We start from the raw sequence: 10,382 nt of genomic DNA on the forward strand, positions 1-10,382 counted from the left end.
AACAGACATGATTTAGCTGTTATGAAGACCCAGTGAGATAATATAGGTGAAAATGCTGAGCACAGTCCCTGGGCCAGATTAGGTGCTAATAAACATTCTTCTCTTTATTAGTTCAATATGGGGTGAGTGAATAATCTGAGCAATTCTTAAGAAATAACATATTATTTTAAACATTGCCATAGAAGTGTTTACTGGGCCTGATTTAGCATTATGTATAATTTTCTTTTTCATATATTTTCAAATTCAAAATCTAGAAAAAATACTTTTTGTTATTCAAAATCTTCTTGCCTCAATAATATTTCACAGGATTTCCTAAATGAGCTCATCATTTATTTAGTGCTTTATATCAGGCCCTATTTTGGACATTGGAAATGCAATAGTGAAAAAGCAACAGGGTCTTTGCACTTGCAAAATTTTCATTCTGGAGGAGTTCAGAGATAATTATCGAATAAAAACATAATCAAAATATTCCTAAGCTCATACTATGGCCAGAATCAATTGACTTTTCTTTCTCTTTTTAAAATCTAGTTGCTCTCTCCTTCCCTCTACCTTCCTTCCTTCTTTTCAATAAATGGTGCCCAATAACTATTTATTGCCAAACACCAGATAGATCATAAGTTAGAAATAAACAGATAGTAAAATTAGTACTTAGTAAAATGAATGAAATAAGCTGGTTTGTTAGAACGTGACTAGCAGAGAGAAGGGGCTGCTTTAGATTAGATGAGCAAGGGAGCTGAGAAGGAAAGGGTGAGAAGGAGTCAGCCACCTGAAGAGCTATGAGGAACAATAACAAGCAAAGAACTGTGAGTGCAGAGACCACAAGGCAAGGACATGTGGCTCTCGAGAAAGAGAAAGAGGCCATTGTGGCTGGAGCTTAGTGACTGATGGGAGGGTGGGAGGAGATGACATCACACAGGTGGGCAGGCAGAAGGCCATGTGGGAACTCTTAGGGCAAGGTGAGAAATTTGAATTTCATTAAAAGTGTATTGATTACATGATCCATGTAACCAAAAATATTTGTACCCCCATAATACTTTGAAATAAAAAAAAAATCTTATATGTCTTAAATATATATAAATTTTTATTTGCCAGTTATACATCAATAAATCTGGGGAAAAAAAGAAAAAAAGTGTATTGAAAGACATTAGAAAGACGTTGTTCTCCTCTGCTTGCCTTCTCCATCCTCAGATCCTACATGGTTCCAGCCTTTGGTATTCAATATGTAACTATGAGATAGAGGAAGGCCCACATAAAAAGGCTGGCTTGTTTTTGTCAAGGTAGATCATTGGGTTAAAAGAACTATCATCATTTAATACCATTATCATCCCATATAAAAGAGTATTTTAATACCAGTGAAACAAAAAGGAAAGAAATACATCATCTTCATGCCCACTTCGGCAGCATATATACTAAAATTAGAACAATACAGAGAAGATTAGCGTGGTCCCTGCACAAGGATGACACACAAATTCCTGAAGTGTTCCATATTTTTTCACCAGATGTCAGCACCATGCTTTTGGACTTTTCAGCCTCCAGAGCCATGAACCAAATAAACTTTTTTTTTTATAAATTAAAAGTAAAAGAAATACATCATCTTGGAATTTACTTATCGGATTTTTAAAAAGAGCATTGTGAAAAACTCACTGGGCCATCCTTTTTCTTTCTTATTTCACCTTTTACTAGTAAATGACACTTGTCCTTGGGCCAGAGTTTTGAAAACACTTCTCATTTTATGCTTCTATTTAATCATTTTCTGTGATTGTTTTCCATTTCTAAAGTTGGAAACATTTGCATATTTTTTGTAAATCTATTTTCCAATATACTCATCAAGGGATAGTCTCCTACTTACATTCTTGGCTTAAAAAATGATTTTTAAAGTGAAGGAACTCCATACACCTAGAGTTTTTGATGAATGTTTCTAATTTGGGTGATCATCTCTTTAGCAATGGACTGTAATTTCCTATATATTTTTCATTCTTTAAATGTATATGCTGTAGTACGAAAAACATCCCCTACCTTGCCTTTCATGACAAGACACTGACTTTCATGGAAAGGAAACAATCTTTAATTCCTTTGTCAGTTAGCTGTGATGGGATGCAATCAGTTTTCCATGTCCCCAAAAGGGGCCTTCCATGTGACATAGGGTATGTACCTTGGAGGCTTTCCCACATAGAAGATGCATTCTATTAGTCATTATATACCAGAAAATACTTCTTAAAACTTCCGTTTTGAGTAGGGTGACCATAGTTAACAGCAATGTACTGTAAGTTTCAAAATAGCTAGAAGAAAGAACTTGAAATGTTTCCAAGACATAGAAAGGATAAATCCTCTAAGTCTACGGTCCCCAACCCCCAGGCTGCAGACTGGTACTGGTCCGTGGCCTGTTAGGGACCCGTCCGCAGAGCTCTGCCACCCCCCATACCACCCCCATCTGTGGAAAAATTGTCTTCCGTGAAACTGGTCCCTGGTGCCAAAAAGGTTAGGGACCACTGCTCTAAGTGATAAATACCCTAAATATCCTGACTTTATCATTTACACATTCTACGCATATAACAAAATATCACATGTCCCCCATAAAAATGTAGAAATATTATGTATCAATAAAAAAATTCTTAAAACCTCTGCTTTATAAAATGGTATTACGAAATGGTTTTATAAAATGTATTATTTTGTAAAATGATAAAAAATGGTGTTTGGTAAAATGCTTTTATTTTTAGCACACAGATTGTTACTGTTAAAATTTTCTGTGATTATCTCCTCTAAAAACAATAGCTTAAATCCCTAATTAGCAGTAGATAAATAATCTCATTATTCATAATGAAAGAACAACCATAAAATAAGAGCATCTTAAGAAGGAATATTTTGGAAAATAATTTATCAGCTTTAATTTCTAATTAACTTAAAGGACTAGTGCTTGTTAAATATCATAAATGGCATATTACTTCCTTAATGTTTCAGATGAGATCGGGCACATTCAGGGTAGTATAGCTATAGACAATTTCCTTAATGTTTCAGATCCCAAGCTAAAATATTGAGTATTTTATATGAAAAGAAAAGTCCTGGCCATTGAATTGTTGTGGTGTTGTTATCGATTGCTAGTCATTGTGTGAATTCTGTCATGTTCCATAAATATGGATTTAAAAACTAAATAGCAGTAGAATTTTTAGCCTGATGATTCAAAGAAAACACGAGTGGTGAGAAAAAACAAATCTATATATTTTACACACTCCTTGACTAAAACACTTGAGAATTCTATTTTTAGACAGTTTTAAAGGAATCAATCTTTGTAAAAGATTTAAAATGATCATTTATAATAGTGTCAGATTTTACACTGTCCAGGTAATAACTGCTATTTAGTGCACATCTTTAGAACCAGAAGACGAGTTTGTGTCCTGTTTTAGCCACTTCATTTTGTGTGACCTTAGGGAAGCCTCCGAAACCTCAGAATCCTAACTTCCTCTTTTTAAAAAAATTGGTAATGTCCAAACTTCTTCACAGTGGTGTTATGAAGACCCAATGAGGTTATTTACAACAATGAACTTTGTAAGCTTAATGAAATGTTACTTGTTCTAATTATTATAAGAGTGAATCATTTTTATCTCTTTTATGTATCTGTAATACTAATGTTCTTCCTTTTTGCTCCTCCATGAGCGAGATAATACTGGGCAAAGCCATTCCATTCTCTAGACTGGTCTTCAAGCTGGAATGTGCATTCCCCTGAAACACGTGAACATTCTAAATGGTCTGTGATTATTGCAAAGGAATCAATTTCCAGGTCCTAAACTCCTGCCTATGCCCTTTCCTAGCATCATATAGATTCTTCTTTCCCATTTCCCTTTTCACAATAGCCTTTCTCATATTTCAGAAAAGAAATTTAAGTATATGTTTTTCATTGTTCCAGAGTCTTAACCATGACAAACTGCGTAAGAGTGTAAAAAAGCAGGGGAACCAAATAAGTGAATATTTGAAAGTAGCATTTTCAGGGAAGACTTCTTTAATGCAGAGTCAGGGCATGATCAGTTGGTAAGTTGAGGTGATATGTGAAAATTGTCTAGCACTAATATTTAACCATAAGTGGAGCTCCTTCAATGTAATTTCCATTTTCTTAATTCATGTTTCAAAACCCTCCTTTCTTAATGTAAATTTATTATTGAATACATGCTTTAGGGGAGAGGGGATTCAATATGTGACCACACTTAACAACCCTTTGGAAATATATACTTTATATATTACTTATAATAAAAGTTATTTGTTGAGAACATATTTTGTCTCAGGCTCCCTGATTTATAAATGATCTTTCATCCTCCACTGTTCTGCGAGGTATGTATTTTAGTCCCTTGAGATTTAAATGATATAAATTCATGCAGATAACAAACCCAGGATATTAACCCAGTTCTTGTTGGCTCATGGTACATTGGGTTTATTTTAATTGAAACTTTTTTTCCTTACATTTAAAAACTCTTAAATGTGAACATAATTATTAACTAACTAGTATTTTATGAAAAGAAAGTTTCATAAAAATATCATAAATTAGGGTTATTAATTTTCTACATCCACTATTCAATTATATTCTAATAATATTTTTTCTAATTATGTTATTAAAACATAATGTATTAATAGAAAACTTGGAAAAGCAAAAGCAAAAAGAAACAATATCTCTTATAATCCCAGAGTACTCACTATCAATATTTTGGTATGGGTTCTACCAGTATTTTTTAATTCAATTTTATAAGATTTATAAATATATAACAAAATTGGTATCATATTGCATATGCTATTCTGTAGCTTATTTTTCAAATTTAAGAATATATAATGAACAATTTCCCATGCAAAAAGTACTTTTCTGCAACATGACTTTTAGTAATCCTGTACAATATACAAAAATATATTTCCTTATTTTTCCTATATGGTTGAATGGTTGTTTTATTTTCCAATTTTTGCTATCACAGATAATACTATGAAAAACATTCTTATACGTATGTTTTTCCCATTTCTCTGATTGCTTCTTTAGCATGAATTCTTCAAAAGAGTCATGCCTCAGCAGAGAGGAAAGCCTTTGTAACACCTTGTAAAATTACCCTCTAGAGAGATGGTATCTTTATGCTGCTACTAGTAATATATGTGAGTTTTCGTCTCCCTTTACCCTTGTCTTGGGATTTTTTGGGAGAGATGCAAGATTCAGACAAATGAAGATGAACACATCAGCTTTATTACTGACAAAAAATGAATTGGAAGTTAATGTTTTAGATTTACAGTCAAACTGGCTTGTTAATATCTGACCTCTAACGCAGTCAAATTTGCTGATTCCATCCTTGGCCCAGATGGACTTCCCCAGGTTGCCCTGCTGGGGTCCTGCCCAGTAAACTGATCATGTGGAAGAGAAAAGATTATAAACTTCCTGCAGGCAGGCCTGCTCAGGTTTAGAACTGAGAAAGAAGTTGGGCAAATATGTTCAGTTTCTTCTCCCAAGCTTGTCAAGTCACTCCTTTTCCCACAGGAAGCAGTAGAGGGTGAGGGCCCTCTCAGGGCCTGGAGGAGAGGAGTCGGAGTACTGGTCCAGCTAACATCCCTCCATGTGTAAATATGGATCAAAACAAATGGAGTTTCTGCCCAAACATTTGCCAATATTCTGCATTGAATTGTTGAGCTTTAACAAATAATTTCCTACCTTGATAGGGGGAGAAAAGTCTCATTTTAATGTATCACTTTAATTATTAACAGGCTGAACTTTTTTATTCTTTTGTGAATTTCCTTTTCATGACTTTTGACTATGTTTTTATTGGAGATTCATCTTTTGATGTTGTTGATTTGTAATATGTGATATGGAAAGATAGTTTGCTGTACATATTACAAAAAATTCCAAATTGTCTTCTATTTTTAATGAAAATAGCTTCATTCTTTTAAAAATTATACGTACCATTAAAAATATTAAATAACTAAAAGTATAAGAAAAAATCTTTAGTGATTCCCAATTTAGAGATAACAACTGTTAAGATTTTGTGGTATATCCTTCCAGCCTTAGTAGGTATATAGATGGATGACTAGATAAAAATATGAATATAGAAACAAGCATGAACCTATCATTTTACAAAAGTTGGATCATATTGCTCTTTTGTAGCCTGAAACATTTGCTTTATTATTTCTACAAAGTTATCTGTATCCATGTGTCCAGTTTTTTTCTTAGGACGTATTTGTAGAATGTTTGCACATTTGATGTAAGGAAGGGAACTCATGTTTATTACAAGGGAACAGTGTATACTGCTGACAATGTACATAATTTCAATAAGGTGGCAAAGATGAGAGATATTTTCTACAGAAAGTTAAATGTGCACAAGTATAGGCAGTGACAACTGTGGCACACTTACTCCATCTCATGAATAATAAGTTTGTTTTTACATCTATTGTAACATTCACATTAATTTCAGGGCATTTAGAGTGTGAGAAAATAAGTGTTTCTTGGAAAAAAGGAACTTTGGATATTAAGGCTGTTGATTGTTAATTAAAAGGTAGAAGTGCATGCTCCCTCTTATTTTTCATTTCAGTGTATTCTTGGCTATTCTTTTCCTTTTGTCCTTCTAGATCAGTGGCTGACAATCTGCTTCTGTAAATATTAATAGTAAGTATTTTGGGCTTTGCAGGCCTAATGGCTTCTGTCACAACTACTCAACTCTGCCACTGTAGAACAAAAGGTGCTATAGACAATATATGAACAAAGGAATGTGGCTATGTTCCAATAAAACTTTCTACTCTTTCTTATCCAGCCCATATACCAGGGATCACGCTCTCTGTTCTGTAGTTTGCTCTCAGAACACACCATGCTGTGTAGAGTCCATTCTAAGGGGAAGGTTCTTTTCTCTTCCTGCTTTAGTTACAGATGTGTGGGTGTAGCTGATTGTGTAGTTCAGCTATTTTACATGCAGAATTTAGGTTTCCATCGCTGCACTCTTACAGGCCAAAGCTTCAGGTCAACTGGACAGAGAAAGCAAAGTAGGTGAGAGGGTTGAGGGAGGAGGGTGATAAATTTGATAACTGTATTCTGAGAAGCCACTTTGGCCTTAATGCATTAGCACTCTCCCTTGCCCTCTTAACAGAGACCCGCTAATGATTCTCCATTTATTCCCACAAACACTTTCTCCCTTTCATGCTTTATAGCTAAGAGATAATATAAGCATATTTCTCTCTTTGGCATGCATAACAGAGTTAGGGCATTTCTTTTTATTACCAGACTCCATCCTGCACAGAGACAACCAACGCTTATTTCACTGGGCCCAAGACAATCACATTGTTATTTATGGACATGTAATTTTCTCCTTTGAGTATAAGATAGTATGTTTGGAGCTTTTCCATTTCCATAAAGTTTCTGTAGAAACATTTGCCCTGAATAATAATAAACGTGCATTGCAGATGAAAGAGTTTGATATAAGGGTCATTCTAGAGTGTTTAGCTGAACTCAGATGAACTGAAATTGCCAAGTGCCAGTGTTAATTACACATAACTGATATCTTCTATTGCAGGAGGAAAACAAGCAGAACTAAAAACCAATTTTCCCCAATTCAGTAACAAAAGTAATAAGACATAAATAATTCAAAATCTGTTGATATTAGTAGATCAATTATTGAGGACATTTATTCAGAATCTGGGAAATTTAATTAAATTTTGCTCAAATATATATATAATATTTTATTGTGTCCTTATATAAAAGCTACTTTAATCTAACCCTCTTGCCTTGTGTGTCTTAGGGATTCTCTGCTGCACAGAACCCTGTAATTAACAATTAACAGATGAGCAATAACATTCATTGAAAAAGGATTCCAGTTTTGTTTGTTCCATTTGCACTAAGCTATATTTTTCTCTTATATCCATCTGTATTTAATGTTGGATGCATCCATCTTTTCTACTTTTTGATATATTTGTTGCTCCTGGATCACATAAAACCTCTTCTAACTACTTTCTTCTTTTTAAATCCTCATAATTCATGTGTGTTATGGAAAAATTAGTAAATACAGGTAGGAAAAGGAGATGCATCATTCAAAATTCTGCTACTCAGTGATAACCACTGTTAAAATGTTGGTTTTTCCTGAGTTATATATATTTTATACATAAATACATAAATTTTGAAACAAGCATGAAATTTGATTCTACATATTCTTCTGTACCTGTTTTTCTTTAAATATTTTCCATGTTGATAAATACAGATGCATACCCTAACTTTAAGGGATGCCATAAAATTCTACCACATGTATAAGTGATTACTTAGTAAAACCTTTATCTAACTTTTCGATTGCTTCACTGACAAAAACATCTTTGAAAAAATAATTGTTGCATGTTTTTTCCATTCATTAGGATATATTTCTAGAATAGAATTACTGGGTTGAAGAGTATTTAATTTTAAGGCTGCTGATACATTTTGTCAAATTATTCTCCCAAAATGCTGTAACAATTACACTTCCACCTGCTTTCCCACACCTCATCAATACCAAGTATTTACACACTTATGCTAATTTACTTCTAAGTAACATCTTTTTACTATCAGATGGTTGATACGGGTTTTAACAGGACAAAGGAAGGAAGACCAATATTATTTTAGTGAATCCCTTAAGGATTATTGGTGGTTCTGTATTTACTGAACCATCATGGAATCCCACATCAAATCTCTAATTCCTATTCATATAAATCCATATGCATAATTATTCTTGTAGTTAAATTAAAAGTATTAAGAATTGCTTCTTTTCAGCAAAGCCACTATTAAACCTCAAAATGTTATTCATTTCAAGATCCTGAAGCTATCAATCGAAAAGGCTTTTAACCAAGTCTCTAAGGCTGAATATTGGCATCCTTTCCCAGTGACTAAATGAAATAAGCAAGAAGGAAAATAGGTTTAAATTGAGCTGCCAGTTTAATACCTGGGACTTCTGCCATTTTCTCACTGGGATTTGACCCAGCTATTTTTTTGACTTCTAATTGCTTCTATACAGGTGATTTTTTTTTCCAGTATTCTTCAAAATAGAGAGATTACCAGAAATTTGGAATGACAAAAAAGAGAGAGAGGAATAAAATTCTGTGGGCTTTCCATTCCCAGTTGTGGTTTTTAAACACATAACAGGATGTTAAAACGAGACATTTTTGTATCTCAGTTTTGACAAATGTGATGTATAGCAGACATCAAACTGCAGATAAAGCCTTAAAAGGGTTGAGAGAGTGGATATAGAGATGGAAGGATTTGTAAAGAGATATCTTTGGAGAGAGCGTGGGTTTGCTGTGAGACTCCATCCACCTACCCAAAGTGAGAGGAAGGTTTATCTCGGTCACCTGAAGCTAACTGACAAGGCATCCACTGACCTCTACAAGAGCTTTATGTTATACTTTAAAGTTGGAAAACACTAAGGAATGTTCCCCTGACTCTTGCAAGTCTTCAGGTGGGGAATAAAAGTTGCCACATTGCAATGGGCCAGCACTCCCCGGGTTTGTAAGGGCAAGGGATGAGTGCCTGTTCCCTGTGATCCCACTATGAGCCACCCAGGAGAAAAAGCCAGACTGAACTCATGTTAAGTCCTGCCAAGAGAAGTATTTGGGAGGGTGAAGAACTCTAATATAGGAGAGTCTGCTGGGGAAAGAGCTGGAAAACCAGGGGCTGAGGGTGGCAGGGTGGGGTGGTGTGGGGTGGAGTGGGAGTCAAAGGTCAAGCATTGCCTGCACCATGGGAGCTGCACTGAAAGGCCACAAAAGCACCCATAAAATCAAGTCCACTTGAAGCACCCAGATCATGAAGCCATCTGGTTAGAGTCAGAAAGAGCAGCTAGCTCACTGGGGAGGAGACCGAGCAGACAGCAGAAACATATTTCCTTCCCTGGAAGCTGCTGGCTCACCAACTAGGAATACTCCTACCTTTGATACATATGTAAGGGAAAATTGATATCTTAGACTGAGCATATTTAACTTATGAGTCAGAACTGAATTGAAACTTGAAGAGACAGATCTATCTATTGGGGCCTGGCAGAGATACATTTTTTTCTAGGAAATGGAAAATATTTTCTCCCTTAAAAAAAAGTATCTATGGGGACAATGGCATCCTTACGGATAGCTACCTTCCTCTGGGCTAGGCACTATTCTAAATGGTTTATCAATTTTAACTCTTTTCATCCTCAACGTACTCCAGGAGGCAGGTATTATTTTTATACCCATTTTACTTATGAAGACACTGAAGCACAAAGAATTGAACTAATTTGACGAAGCTCACACAGCTAGTAAGTAGCCATGCTGGGGTAAGATATTTAGCAATCTGACTCCAGGGTCCATCAAGTTCTGAAGTTGCATGCATCCACTAAAAATTATATAGTGAAAATATCTAGAACTCCTCCTGGACATTTTAGAGGAAAAAGCCT

The 10,382-nt window shown here is 34.8% G+C and overlaps 1 non-coding gene across 1 annotated transcript; it reads left to right on the top strand.

Annotated features, from left to right (window-relative positions):
- Positions 1–1,385: 1,385 nt before the first annotated feature.
- LOC123636148 lies at positions 1,386–1,492 on the top strand. The gene has a single exon (XR_006734358.1). It is a non-coding gene; the product is annotated as a U6 spliceosomal RNA (small nuclear RNA).
- The last annotated feature ends 8,890 nt before the right edge of the window (positions 1,493–10,382 follow it).

The sequence above is a fragment of the Lemur catta genome, chromosome 3 (genome assembly GCF_020740605.2).
Source record: "Lemur catta isolate mLemCat1 chromosome 3, mLemCat1.pri, whole genome shotgun sequence".
Taxonomy (NCBI): Eukaryota; Metazoa; Chordata; class Mammalia; order Primates; family Lemuridae; genus Lemur; species Lemur catta.